The 16,362-nt window shown below is 36.4% G+C and overlaps 1 protein-coding gene across 1 annotated transcript in view; it reads right to left on the bottom strand.

Annotated features, from left to right (window-relative positions):
* LOC139120699 (uncharacterized) overlaps positions 1-15,695 on the bottom strand; it is a 52,892-nt gene extending 37,197 nt beyond the window's left edge. The window contains exon 1 of the mRNA XM_070685234.1: positions 15,610-15,695. The gene's annotated coding sequence lies outside the window, so the exon portion shown is untranslated. The remainder of the gene's footprint in view (positions 1-15,609) is intronic.
* Between the last annotated feature and the right edge of the window lie 667 nt (positions 15,696-16,362).

Genomic DNA, 16,362 nt, shown 5'->3' with positions numbered 1-16,362 from the left:
CATTACTTTTCGAAAAATACCAGACATAAAGTTGGAGCCTTGATCGGACTGGACACATTTAGGGAGGCCAAATAAAGTGAAAAATTTGACTAAAGCTCTCACTATAGTCTTTGTCTTTATGTTTCTCAGTGGTATGGCTTCGGAACCGAGTTGATGTACACATTATTGTCAGCATGTACTCATTTCCTATCTTGTTTTTGGTAGGGCCCAACACAGTCTATTAGTATCCTACTAAATGGTTCTTGAAATGCAGGAATTGGCTGTAAAGGGGCCTTTGGAATGGTCTGATTTGGCTTTCCTACCATTTGACATGTGTGACAAGTTTTACAGAAATGTGCTACATCCTGCCTGAGATTAGGCCAATAAAAGTGACTGAGAATTTTATGATAAGTTTTCCTGACTCCTAAATGACCAGCCCAGGGGGTTTCATGGGCCAGGCGCAATATTTCAGCACGATAGGACTTTGGAACCACAATTTGGTGTTTTATAGCCCAATCGTCATCAACCAAGACATCTGCAGGTCTCCATTTACGCATGAGAATACCAGATTTTGTATAATAGGAAACAGAGCTATCTGAAGTTTTACCTTCATCATCTACCCTGTCAAACAAAGACAAAATATCTGGTCTTTGTGTTGTTCTGCAATGAGATTTGATCTAGAAAATGTCTGACTTTGGTCAGCAGAAGTTTTACTGGAAGTTTCAAATCCACGAGGGATAACGGAATGATCCGTGTCAAACACCTGACTGAGAAAGGTGTCATTTAAGTCAACATCTGTGACATTATTTTTGAGAGTATTTTGATTCTCGGAAGTTTTCTTTGACATGGCTCGAGTAATGGCACATGAAGGAAATAAATCGGTATCTCTTGTTCAATTGGCTCTGGATCCTGATCCAAACTAGGATTATCAGTCACAAGTGGATTAGTAATGACCTTGTCCCCGGCAAGGTCGTTTCCAAGAAGAAGGTGAATCCCTTCAAAAGGCAAAAAAGGCCTAATACCTAAAGTCACAGGTCCAGAAACAAAGTCTGAAGACAAATAGACATTATGGAGAGGAACAGGAATGTAGTCATTACAATCTACCCCCTTAATAAGAACTTTAGAACCTGAAAATGACTTTTCAGAAAACGGCAGGGTATCTGCCAACAAAAGAGACTGGGACGCCCCGGTATCTCTTAGAATTTTGACAGGGGTAGTGGAAGAAAAATCACTAGAAAGTGATATAAAACCATTATGAATAAATGGTTCGAAAATACCCATAATGCTATCTTGAGAAGAATTGACCTTGACCTCATTAATTGGGGATAAGAGGGGTTTAACCTCAGAAAATGTGTTGCACACATTATTAGACTCTAATTGAGTTGATGAAGAAATAAAGCCGGTGGGCTTAGATCCACTTTGACCACTTTGACCTTCACGTTTTCTTTTCAATTTGAAACAATCTGACATTAAATGGCCGTCTTTCTTACAATAATTACAAGAAAGTGTACCAAACTGTTTGTCAGAAGGAGATTGAGACTTGGGATCTGATGATGTGGGAGTGTTACTTGAACTCTGTGAACTGTTGTCATTTGATTTCCTACTGTCCTTTGAAAAATTCTTGGATGAAAAGGACGAGTTAAATTTACCTGCATTGTTTCTATAGGAAAAGGACTGGGATGGTTTGCTGAGAAATGAAGATTTGTGGGTCAATGAATAATCATCGGCCAAACGTGCAGCAACCTCCAATGTATCTGCCTTTTGTTCATTGATAAACGTCTTGATGTCACTCCGGATGCACCTTTTAAATTCCTCAATCAAAACAAGCTGTCGTAATTTGTCATAATTCTGACTGACCTTTTCAGAAGAGCACCAACGATCAAACAGTTGTTCTTTTGTTCGAGCAAATTCAACATAAGTTTGATCCTTCACCTTCTCAGAATCCCTAAATTTCTGACGGTAAGCTTCAGGCACCAACTCATAGCCCTTGAGAATTAATTCCTTCACAGAATCATAATCTGAAGCCTGCTCTACTGACAACTGAATGTAAATTCTCTGGCTTTACCCACCAAAGCACTCTGCAAAAGCATAGACCAGGACTCCTTAGGCCAATCCAGACTCTGAGCAATTTTCTCAAAATGAAGGAAATATTTATCAACATCCTTTTCTTGGAAAGGGGGAACTAACCTGAAATGCTTAGTGATGTCAAAATTGTCTGAAGGGAAGAATTTTCCTGACTTTCTAAGCTCTAAACGTCTCATTTCTAACTGCAGTCGGTGTTCTGCTAATTCTCTTTCCTTTTCTTTTTCCTCTCTTTCTTTCTCCCTTTGTCTTTCTTCCATTTGTAATTCTTTTTCTTTCATTTCCAATTCCCTCTCTTTCTGTCTTTCTTCCATTTCTAATCTTTCCTGCCTATCTTTCTCTCTCTGTCTTTCTTCCATTTGTAATTCTTTCTCTCTCATTTGTAATTCTAGTTTCTTAATTCCAAATCTGCCTGTATTTCTAGTTTTCTTAGTTCAAAAGTAGACTCGGGCTCATAATCTTTCAAGGTGGATTCCTCAAATTGGCCTAAATCAACTAAATGTTTTGCAATAATGTACTGTATTTCCCTCTTGCGCATGGATCTTTTGACTTCTACTTTAAGGAAATTGGCCAGTGCTATGAGATCGTCTTTTCTGAGGGAATCAAATGTGTCCTGATCAAGGTCATCCATTTCCTCTGGTTTAAATTCCGCCATGATTAAATTTTGCCGAGTTCACAGTATACAGTAGTTTTGAAAAGGCTGTCAAAATGTTGTCAAACGGCTCAAAATATTCGTATCCCGGACGAGCCCCAATTTTGTTACGTGCAGAGAAAACGAACAAAAGGGTGAACTCAGCAGTTTCCGTTTAAACAAAATTTATTACGAAAACAAAACTAATTGCTAAGTTAGGGACAGAGTACAAGCTTTAAAAGTGTACAGACTACTTATCTCAGCTGGGACGGCAAAGCTCCAGTCTCAGAGTTGTAACAGTCAGTCGGATGAATGAACAGTCCTTTGGCTTGCAGGCTTGAAGCTGCACAAAGTCCACAGTATAAATCCAGCGTTGGCAGTGAAGGTCTTGAAAAGTCTTGAGAATGACTACTGCTGGAGTTTAGTAACACAAGAGACACGATCCCAAAAGTCTGACTGGGAGCTGTGCACGTCCCTTTTATAAAGGCATATAAGAACAATCTAGAACTTTTATTGACATGCTAATTACTGTTCTAAAATTATCTCTCTTACACAACTAATCAACTTTCCAGAACATTCCAAACATGACTAATTGAATTCAAGGTTGTGAGGTCATTAAGGGCAGTGACCTTGAGAATGTTCTAGACTAATTGAACTCAGGTCATGATGAGTGTGGGGGGAAATGACCTACATAACAAAATGCTTACTAAATCACCACATTATATACTCTTAGTTCAAGTAGGTATAAAATTACCAAAAAAATCTTAAAAATACAAAATGAAAGATATCCCAGTAAAACTGACAGTTTTGCAAAGTTGCCCCAAAACTTCAATCTACCAGATTTCAACTTAATTTCAATATATCTTATTAACAAAAACCCTAAGAACCAGTTTACTAAATATCAAAGCAATCCGACTGGTAAATTTTGAGAAACAAATGTTTTGATCAAAAATGAGAAAAATTGCCCCCAAAATACAAAATTGCAGATTTCATCCTAATTTTAAATATATCTAATTAACATAAACCCTAGGACCTGTACACTAGATATCAAAGCTACCAGATCACAAGTTTTAGGAGAAAAATTTTTTGACCAAAAAAGGCAAATATTGCCCCCAAAATAAAAATAAAACGCCAGTTTCAACATACCTTCAATACATTATATTGAGATTAATCTTAGATACCTGTATACCAAATATCAAAGCTATCAAATCAGTAGTTTTTGGATAAAAAAAAATTTTATCAAAAATTGGGAAAATTGCCTAAAAATTACAAATATGACAATACCAATACAATTTGTACAACCATGACTGAGGTCATCCTGAGGAACATGAATATTAAGTTTCATAGCAATCAGACGAGCGATTTCAGAGAACAAGATTTTTTGACTAAACACGGAAAAAATACACTAAAAATACAAACATGCAAATTTCATCCCAATTTTTGCACACATACTTTAGAATACCTTAAAAATCTGCATACCAAGTTTCAACCAATCTGGCAATGCTTACTGAGTTTTAGCCATTTGCAGGATTTTTCCTTTTTTCCCCCTCATTTGCATATTTTTGGCACTGACATGTTCATTTGAACAAATTCACATCTCCACCCCTATGTGCACCTGTACACCAAATACTAAGACAGTAGGTGCTACCGTTTAGGAGTTTTTGATGTGGACGGACATACATACATACATACATACATACATACATACATACATACAGACAACATTTTTCCACCTGATATGAATACCTCCCATTTGCATATACACATATGCATATATGGGAGCTAAAAATTTTCAAAAAAAAAAGTTTCAATACATGTTATTGAGATAAATCTTAGATACCTGTATACCAAATATCTAAGCTATCAAGATCAGTACTTTTTGGTTAAAAAAAATTTTGACCAAAAATTGGGAAAATGCCCTAAAATTACTAATATGATAATACATTTGTATCAACACAATTTGTACAAACTAGACTGAGGTCATCCTGAGGAACATGAATATTAACATTCAGAGCGATCAGCTGAGCGATTTCAGAGAAAATGATTTTTTGACTAAAAATGAAAAAATACCCTTTGCATTATTTAATACATAATCTTTATCTTCTTTTTTTCCCCTCTGTTGTCTTTTACACAACTTTTGGCAGTCTCTTGATGAACACAATATTGCGGAAAAAAAGTTTTGAGTTTTAATACTCTATATGAACAAGTCATTGACAATGACATAGTCCCCGTTGTAATTTGGAATTTGTCACTGGAAGAGACTAAAAATACCACAATTATACGGTGTTGCTCAAATTTGATCAGAATTGGTATATACCAGTATGGGTTACCAATGATCAACAATAAATGTTGTTTCTATCTGTTCAGTGGAGGAAAATTCCACGTTCGATGTTATGACATTGATTTCTGCACAGTACAACCAGAAAAACAACAAGAAATATTTAAACCAGAAAAACAAGAATGACAAAAGTAATTGAGGTCTGAAACTTTAGGTACTGGAGGTCAACTTTAGCAACATGCATAGCAGAAACAGCTAGCCCCTCATAGTTTGAGTGTAGACGGTCTTCCCCCCCCTCTACTGTCTATGGTTTCAGCAGGTCTGTTAATATGTAACAGTTCATAAACAATGACAGGAAATGACTCAAGATCAGTGGAGTTGGCCTGTTTCGTACTGGCATGCCATCACTGCTGCACATTTGCAGGATTTCACTTTTTCTTACCTCATTTGCACATTTTTGACACTGACGTGTTCATTTGAACAAATTCACATCTCAACCCCTGCATCTACCTGTACACCAAATACTGAGATGGTAGCTCTAGCGGTGTGGGAGCCTTTGTGTGTGATGGACATACATCCGCACATACATACCCACAAATATACAGACATACAGACCCCATCGACTCATCATATAAGCTCTTTTTGGTATACAAAACCAAATATGAGCTAAAAATTGAAGTCGATATGATGCACATGAAACAAGGAATGCAAGTACCAAAGCCCTGCCTGTGACTGATGCCCATACTGGATTGGATTGTAGACAAGTAGTGGCATAGGGTTATGTCCTTTTACAAAGTTGGACAGAATTAGGTAACCCTGGCCTTTTAAATGTTGAAATTCCGATTGACAACTTATATGCAAGAAACTGGTCCAGCATTTTTGAGTAATGGCTCTTGACACAACAAGTCATTGACAATGACATAGTCCCCACTTGTAATAGGAGTATTAGTCTTGAGGGGGCAGGGAAATGAGGTCATTAAGAAGTATCACTAAGTGTATATGTTCAGATCTATGGACACATAGGTCTATGTCATTGTTCCCAATTTGAAACACATGAGGCATGTCTAAGTTATGGTTCTAAATCGGGAAAAAAGATCAAACCTCTAGCTGTATTGGCCAGCCAAGAAATACATATGTGCATAATAAATGAGGTACAAGATGTGACATCTTAAGGTCTATTATCCTATCAAAATTGAAGCGTAAAGAACTTGTGATTACTGAGTTATGCATATATATGCATATTCAAGGTCAAAGGTCATCAAGGTCACGTGACATTTTGAAAAAAAACATTGTATTGCTAATTAATCCATATATTCAGACCTCTAGCTCTATTGGCTTGCCCACAATTATATATGGGCATAATTAATGAGGTAAAGCATGTGTTGTCATAAGGTCTCCCATCCTACTAAATATAAAGGACATAGCACTTGTGGTTACTTATTTATTGACATAATCGTGTATTTTAGGTAAAAGGTTATCGAGGTCACATGACATTTTGTCAAAAAATTTCTATCCTATAGTCTATCCCTATATACTAAAAATCATACATTTACCTCTATTGGCTTGTTCAAAATTAGATATGCACATAATGAATGAGGTACAATATGTGGCGTCATAAGGTGTCCCATCATACCAAATATGAAGGGTGTAGCACTTGTGGTTCCTGAGTTATGGACAAATATGTATATTTGGGGTCAAAGGTCACCGAGGTCACGTGACATTTTGTCAAAAAAATTGTATTGCTAAGTTATCCCTACATACCAAAAATCAGACCTCTAGCTCTATTGGCTCGCTCAAAATTAGATATGCACATAATTAATGAGGAACAATATGTGGCGTCATAAGGTGTCCCATCATACCATATATGAAGGGTGTAGCACTTGTGGTTACTGAGTTATGGACAAATATGTATATTTGAGGTCAAAGGTCACAAAGGTCACGTGACATTTTGTCAAAAAAATTGTATTGCTAAGTTATCCCTATATACCAAAAATCAGACCTCTAGCTCTATTCGCTCACTCAAAATTAGATATGTGCATAATTAATGAGGTACAATATGTGGCGTCATAAGGTGTCCCATCATACCAAATATGAAGGGTGTAGCATTTGTGGTTACTGAGTTTTGGACAAATATGTATATTTGAGGTCAAAGGTCATTGAGGTCACATTACATTTTTTCAAAATAATTGTATTGCTAAGTTATCCCTATATACCAAAAATCACACCTCTAGCTCTTTTGGCTCGCTCAAAATTACATATGCACATAATTAATGAGGTACAATATGTGGCGTCATAAGGTGTCCCATCATACGAAATATGAGGAGTGTTGCACTTGTGGTTACTGAGTTATGCACAAATATGTATATTTGAGGTCAAAGGTCATTGAGATCACTTGACATTTTGTCAAAAAAATTGTATTGCTAAGTTATCCCTATATACCAAAAATCAGACCACTGGCTCTATTGGCTCGCTCAAAATTAGATATGCACATAATTAATGAGGTACAATATGTGGCGTCATAAGGTGTCCCATCATACCAAATATGAAGGGTGTAGCATTAGTGATTACTGAGTTATGGACAAATATGTATATTTGAGGTTATAGGTCACCAAGGTCACGTGACATTTTGTCAAAAAAATTGTATTGCTAAGTTATCCATATATACCAAAAATCAGACCTCTAGCTCTATTGGCTCGCTCAAAATTAGATATGCACATAATTAATGAGGTACAATATGTGGCGTCATAGGGTGTCCCATCATACCATATGTGAAAGGTTTACCACTTGTGGTTACTGAGGTTATGGACAAATATGTATATTCGAGGTCAAAGGTCACCAAGGTCACATGACATTTTGTCAAAGTGTCTGAGATATCTGCGTGAACGGATGGACTCACGGACTGACATGACCCAATCTATGAGCCCCCTGGACTTTATCTGTGGGGACTAAAAACTGTGTCACTGCATCCTTTTTGCAATATGAATACGATGAGAAACTAAATTTTTATTTATCTTGGCCTTATACATGGGAGCCTATGTACTGGCTTATACATGGGAGTCTATGGACTGCCTTATACATGGGAGTCTATGGACTTCCTTATACATGGGAGTCTATGGACTGCCTTATACATGGGAGTCTATGGACTGCCTTATACATGGGAGTCTATGGTCTGCCTTATACATGGGAGTCTATGGTCTGCCTTATACATGGGAGTCTATGGAGGTGAAAACTAAAAAGTCCTCTACCACGGCCAAATTTGATCGCATTGCGAAACAAATCGACGTGCATCTGTATGAGGTATGGTACTATCCTTGTACCAAGTTTGAACGAAATCGCTCCAGGCGTCTCTGAGATATCTGCGTGAACGGACGGACGCACGGACGGACGGACGCACGCACGGACGCACGCACGGACATGACCAAACCTATAAGTCCCCCCGGACGGTGTCCGTGGGGACTAAAAGGTCAGAACACCAGATGTCAACCCAATATGTCCTCATGTTCAATACAGAAAAGACAAGTTTCCTATAATTAGCTATTGATACTGCTAAAATTAAAACGCCTTTCTGGACTGGTAAATCTTTGTATGATCAACATCTGCAGCAAGTTTCAACAGATATAGTGCAGTCATTCACAATATAGATCTCTAATTACGAATGCTGTTTCCCTGTTTAGCCAATTTGGACTGCCACACTAATCACAAAAGGTCATTAAATAAGTCAATTAATGATTTATCAACAGGATGCACTTTTCAGTTTTACACTACTGGAAAGATCAATATCTGCACCATGTTTTATTAGCTCCGCTGTCAGCGACGCGGAGCTTATCAAATAGGCTGATTCTCCGTCGTCGTCCGTCGTCGTCGTCCGTCGTCGTCGTCCGTCGTCGTCCGTTCATCCGTCAACAATTGCCTTCTTCTCTGAAACTGCAAATCCGATTGCTTTGAATTTTGATATGCAGTTCACTTGGGGTGACATCACTTCAGTTTGTTCAAATCGTAGTAAATTTGCATATTTGAATTTTTGGGTATTTTTTGCTGTTTTTGGTAAAAAAATCGTCTTCTCTGAAACCGCATGTCCAATTGCTTTGAAATTTGATATGCAGTTTACTTAGGGTGACTTCAGTCAGATTTGTTCAAATCATGGTGAAATTTACATATTTGTATTTTTAAGGCAATTTTTGTCGTTTTTGGTAAGAAAATCTTTAAAAATCTTCTTCTTTAGAACTACCAGTCAGATAGCTTTAATATTTGGTACATAGGTCCCAAGGAATGATCTATTTCAGATTTGTTCAAATTGTGCAGAAATATGTGCATTTTTAAGGCAATTTTTGCCATTTTTGGTCAAAAAATGTATTTCTCAAAAGTACTGGTCTGATTGTTTTGAAATTTGGTAAACAGGTTTCTACAGATGAACTTAGTTGTATATATTGAATTTCTGATGAAATCTGTAATTCTGTATTTTGGGGGCAATTTTTGCCACTTTTGGTCAAAAAATGCGTATTTCCAAAACTATTCATCTGATAGCTTTGAAATTTGGTATACAGGTTCCTATAGATGAGCTAAATGATATTTATTTAACTTATGATGAAATCTACAATTTTGTATTTTTGGGGCAAGTTTTGCCATTTTGGTCAAAAATGTATTTCTCAAAAACTACTGGTCTGATAGCTTTGAAATTCGATATACAGGTTTTTACAGATGAACTTAGTTATATATTGAGTTCCTGTTAATATCTGTAATTTTGTATTGTTGGGGCAATTTTGCCATTTTTGGTTAAAAAATGTGTATTTCCAAAACTACTCATCTGATAATTTTGAAATTTGGTGCACAGGTTTCTACAGATGATCTTAATGATATTTATTGCCATAATGATGAAATCTGCAATTTTGAATTTTTGGGGTAATTTTTCCATTTTGGTCAAAAAATGTGTTTCTCAAAAAGTACTGGTGTAACAGCTTTGAAATTTGGTATACAGGTTTCTATAGATGAACTAAATTTTATCTTTTAAAATTATGATGAAATCTGCAATTTTTATTTTTGGGGGCAATTGTTGCCATTTTTGGTCAGAAAATTTTATTCTCACAAATCTACTCATCAGATAGCTTTGGTTGACATGTTCTTAAGGATGATCCAATGTGATAAATTCAAAGTATGATGAAATCTTCAATGTATATTTTTGCAGCTTATTTTAGCCACTTTTCTCTGGCCACTGCATTGAGCTATCAAAGATTTTCCATCTTCTTCATCAACATGTGTCAAAAATAGTTATTCTCTACATAAACACAGCGGAGCTATATCGGCCGCTAGGTCGCTTGTAAAATTTGATGCACTATTTCTGGACGTATCACACTAAAAATAGTGGCAATGTCACTGTTCGCTCCCATATAGTTATCAAAGCAAGCCAACAATTGTATGAAACATGGACATACATACAGACAGACTGACATACACAGACTGGCACAGAGTGATGACATTGGCCCTCAAGTGTGCCTTGGCCCATGGAGAGTGATAAAGATATAACAAACAGCTGAATGTAATGATAAAATAGTTAAATATAGGCGAACAGGCACTCAGGGTGAATTTGTTACAGCAATTTGATTAGTTTGTTTTCCTTTTCTACTTCTGTGATAATTTTTAAGACAATCAATCTGCAAGGCAGTTTATGTATTGACAAATATGTTATCTTTTACAAGCACACAGCAAACTGTTCTTGATTTTTCATTTACAATATTTGACATAGACTGAAATACATAACATGCAACCAATGTTTACAATTTGCCCATACACCAGATACATGGAGAGATTTCAACATACAATCATTAACTCAGAAACCCTACAGGGAAAAGTAAACATTGTTTTCTTCCAGAACAACTGGTGCATCCACATCTGGAACAACATACAAACTTAACCAATTACACAAGGATGATGACACAAGAGATAAAGTTAAGAAATTTAACTGTGGTGAACTTGACTATTCCTTTCAAATCCTTTCCTTACCTCCTTGAGGAGGTATCATGAGCCAGAGGCTAGAGTAGTGGACTCACGATCAAAGGATGGCGAGTTCGAGCCCCGGCATGGCTATGATGTTGTGTCCTTGAGCAGGGCACTTTATTCCTCATTGTTTCTCCCACCCAGGAGTGATGGGTACCTGGTAGGACAGAGGTTGTTATGTGTGCGTTTAGCTCTGCTGCACTTATTGGCTGCACATGTGAGCTGTTGTTTGCTCCCCAGGTGTTGAGTGGTAACAGTAGGTCCAGTGACCAGGGTAACAATAATTGTTAAGCGACTTGATCACATGTACTTGTGGATATGTGCGCTATATAAGAACCCATTATTATTATTATTATTATTATTATTATTATTATTACCTAACTTGACTAATATACATTGCATGGTTAATTGCCTGCAAAAGTACACAGGGGTGGACCATTTGATAAAGATTGATGAGGTACATTCTCTTTTTATCTGATCCATTGTACATTCTTTTTCCCCCTTTTCCACCTTTTCTTTTTGTCAAACCTTCTCTGGCTGATTTTTTTATTGACATTTGTTTGGATTTTTTTCAAAATCTTCCAAGACCCCCCCCCCCCCCAAGATATCAAATGGTCCATCCTTTGTTTAACCATCTTTGCATGAGATATACAATGACCAGATGACAGGAAGTGTGTTAAGTATTTACAACCTTGATACTCTTAAACATTGAACATTGAACCTTCTAAAGTCACCTCAGCTATGTTTTCTAATGATTTTTTTACCTATTTCAACACCAAATACAGTTTACCGTATCAAATGCTTATTAAATCACCACATTATATACTCTTAGTTCCAGTAGGTATAAAATTATTGTAAACAATCTTGAAATACAAAATGAAAGATATCCCTGTAAAATTGACAGTTTCACAAAGTTGCCCCAAAAATTCAAAATTCCAGATTTCAACCTAATTTCAATACATCATATTAACATAAATCCTAGGAACCCGTTTACTAAATATCAAAGCAATCAGACTGGTAAATTTTGAGAAACAAATTTTTTGACCAAAAATGACAAAAATTGCCCCAAAATACAAAATAGCAGATTTCATCCTAATTTCAATATATCTTATTAACATAAACCCTAGGAACCTGTACACTAAATATCAAAGCTACCAGATCAGTAGTTTTAGGAGAAAAACATTTTTGACCAAAACAGGCAAAAATTGACCCAAAAATAAAAAAACTTTAATACATTATATCGAGATAAATCTTAGATACCTGTATACCAAATATCAAAGCTATCAGATCAGTACTTTTTGGATAAAAAAATTTTGACCAAAAATTGGGAAAATTGCCCTAAAATTACAAATATGATAATATCAACACAATTTGTACAAACTAGACTGAGGTCATCCTGAGGAACATGAATATTAACTTTCAGAGCGATCAGACGAGCGATTTCAGAGAACATGATTTTTTGACTAAAAATGAAAAAAAATACCCTAAAAATACAAACATGCAAATTTCACCCTAATTTGTGCACACATAATTTAGGATACCTAAACAAATCTGCATACTAAGTTTCAACCCAATCTGACCAATGCTTACTGAGTTTTAGCCATTTGCAGGATTTTTCTTTCCCCCCCTCATCTGCATATTTTTGGCACTGACATGTTCGTTTTAACAAATCCACATCTCCACCCCTAGGTGCACCTGTACACCAAATACTATGACGGCAGCCATTGCGGTTTAGGTGTTTTTGATCTGGACGGACTAACAGACACACATACATACTTACATACATACACACAGATGCCATTTTGCCACCTTATAAGAATACCTCCCATTTGCATATATACATATGCATATATGGGAGCTAATAAGGAAAAGTCATTAAATATGCAAATTAGAAATTAATAAACATGATACTGATAAATGTACTACATAGTTAAATCAATATGAGCTCAACATCTACACCAAATTTCAACAACTCTGATAGAGTATTTCTTGACGTATCAGCCTAATAATGAAAATTCACAAATATGCAAATATGCAATTAATTGACATGATATAATTAATGTCTTTGCATGCAACAACAACAATGGGGGATCAACATCTGTAGCGAGTTTCATCACATGCAATATTTCTGGACACAGCACACTAAGTAGGAAAGTTCATTAAATATGTAAATTAGCTATTAATTCACAAAGTAGTGCTGAATTTCTTTGTTTGCTCATACAACACTTTGAGATCAACATCTGTACCAAGTTTCATCAAATTTGCTGTGGTATTTCTAGACATATTTCCTTAATTACAGAAATTAATAAAATATGCAAATTAGCAATTTCATGATATGATCCTGCACAATGATTTTGCACACAGTTACAACTTTGGTATTTGAATATCTGTACCAAGTTTCATCAAATTTGAATCAGTGTTTCTTTACATATAATTGGAATTATGAAAATTCATTGAATATGCAAATTAGCTATTAAATGACCTGATCCTGCTTACTGTATTTGCATTACTGTTACAGCTCTGGTATATCAACATCTGTACCATGTTTCATTCAACTTTGAGTGGGTATTTCTTGACATCATCAAATATGCAAATTAGCTATTAATTGACATGATCCTGCCAAATACCTTGTGTAAAGATAAGCTGTGGTATGTATACATCTGTAAGAAGTTTCATTAAATTTGAGTCAATATTTATTGAAATATTAGTAGAATTATGAAAGTCCATAATTGATGCAAATTAGCAATTAATTGACAAAATACTGACAAATGTCTACATGTATGTGCTATTAGAGCTGTGTGTGACCAACATGTGTACAAAGTTTCATAAAACTTGGTGCAGTCTCTTAAGAAACAGAGCTCTTTTTTTCAAAAATCACTAATTATGCAAATTAGCACTAATTATGTGCATGCCACACCAAAAACAATGGACGTGCATATGTATGCCATAGTGTATTATCCTTGTACCAAGTTTGAAAGAAATTGGCTCAGACATGTTCGAGATATCTGCGTGGACGGACGGATGGACGGAACCCAAACCAAAAAAGTCCTGGGGACTATAAATAAAATGCATTCTGTGCATACAAATGATTATCTGATAAAGTATGGTTCACTCTTATAAGTGTTAAATATAAAGATGTCATAGAGGACTGCTCTCAGCAGATACCATTATAAGTGTACAGGATCTAGGACAAAACTGAATTAGTGATTTCATCCTTTATTATGACAGAAACAAATATTTTTATTGACTCAAGCTCACCATTTTGATATAGTCATACCATATAATATTAACAGGAATTTCATTAGAAACCGGCAGCTGGAGAAATTGTACGGATAGTAAAGTCATTTCTACGGATGTAAAATTGCAAACTGGCAAACAAATAAATAGTGGATTAAGAAAAATATTGTCTCTGGCTCTTTGGTCAACTAATATCATGTATATAAATGTGAAATTTTGCACAAGACACAACAAAATGTAGATTTGCCATTCCTGCTTATTCATTGATCTGCTATATCATGCACACTGAGAACTGTTTTTAAACAGCTACAAAATGAGTTGTCATTGTTTCATTGTTTGAAACACTGATCATGCAAAAGTGCTATTAAAATATCAGTGTTTAATGTCATTTTCAAACAGTTTTACCTTGTGCAAAATAAATTCAAATACCTCTCAGATTGCACAATATTGCACACATCAATGTCTCAAAACTTTCTATATAAGCCCTCTCATGCCCTCCCCTTTGGACCAGGATTGCCCTATGTCATTTTCCCAAGCTTTTATACTTAGTAAAAAACAAATTGAAGTTCACCTCTCCGATTGCACCAGACTGCACCATTGTACTGTACACACCAATTTCTCAAAATTTTCAGCACAAGACAGGGGACACCCCTCTGACACACTCCCCCTCAACCTCTCTCCTACTTTCAAATTCTCTCCTGTCAGATATCCAAGCGAAAACCCTACCAATATCATATGATATAATGATACCATCCAAATTAAGCAATACTATATGGTTGGATTCTGGTTATAGTGTGAGCTTTTATACCCCTGTATCTGAGTGCATGTATCTATATTTTGTTGTGACTTTGAATTCAGCTGTGGGCGTTACTCGAAATTTTGGAGTCAATGAAATTCCTCCACCATAGCAGCACCACCCTCTCCAATCCGTAAATTATGACGACTCCCTTACACTTCGATTCCGGGCCTACCACGAATATACAGCGAAGTTAATATGAAATTAATGATTATGAATACAATCTACGCACAGCTGCTCTGGACTTCGGACTAAAATGGACACTAATAGGTATGTTAGTGTTACCTGGATGTTGGTCGCGTACACAGGACGGCCAGAGTTTAGTCAACCCGGATACAGCTGCCAAAAAATTACAAGGGGCAAGGCACGTACTTCCCGATTTGATATTGAAACAGCATGCAGCAGTCAATTACTCTTACAAATTGCATTTCAGATAAATTTCCAATATTTCAGATATTTCGACGTGTTGTGGGGTAAGAAGACGAATCGCACTTTGGCCTATTGTTTCCATGTACGTACATTACTACAGCGTGTTTTCCTTGTAGCATTTTTAAATAAAAACATGGATTAATGTAATAAATCAGATTATTGAACTAATTCTCACAGGAAACTAACCTTCACTATCTCTTTGGTTGGAATCGTTCACGGTCGCACCGCTGTACCGTATACTGTGACGGAGGCTGCGCTGAACTTGGATGGATACAGACTCTCTCACAGTCCCTTCGTTGGCTACCACAGTTATGCGCCCTCAACGGTCTTTCTAACAAGCGACGCTCACTGAGCCAGCCGTGTTACAGCGGAACTTGGCTTCGCCGGCTCGCTGAGCCGAGCGAAGCTCGGCTCACCCTCTGAGGGCGGTATTATGGTCAGAGGTGAAGCAGGCCATGGGCGAGAGAGTCTAGGATGGATAGTGCACAAGATGGTAGTCATTAGCATGCGCGTAAAATCCGAAATGTCGGTTTGAGCATTGGGCAGTTTACTTGTCTGTCATAACTGTTATACCCTTGCTATTGGGTTCGTTGTTGACTTTGTCAAAGTCAATCCGGCGATAATCTGGCGACAGCGTCCTCAGATTAATAACTTTGGCCCTACACCTAAAAATGGACCCACGAAAAAACCGATTTTCTCGAGAGTCTATGCTTACACTTCCTTGCTTGATTTGGCGCATTAGGCAATCAAACGCAGGAGATTATAGCACAGGGAACTCTGACTGAATAACAATAAACAAGTAGTGAAATAAAAAAATAGAAAAAACTGTAAAAAAGAGAAAACAGAATAAATGAAACAAATAAGTTAACAAAAACAAACAAGTAAACAAGAAAACAAACGATGAGGACATGCCAATAGCAAGGTGAATCTAGTCTGTTC

This window comes from Ptychodera flava, chromosome 20, assembly GCF_041260155.1.
Source record: "Ptychodera flava strain L36383 chromosome 20, AS_Pfla_20210202, whole genome shotgun sequence".
Taxonomy (NCBI): Eukaryota; Metazoa; Hemichordata; class Enteropneusta; family Ptychoderidae; genus Ptychodera; species Ptychodera flava.
This window is presented reverse-complemented; position numbering and strand designations above follow the sequence as displayed.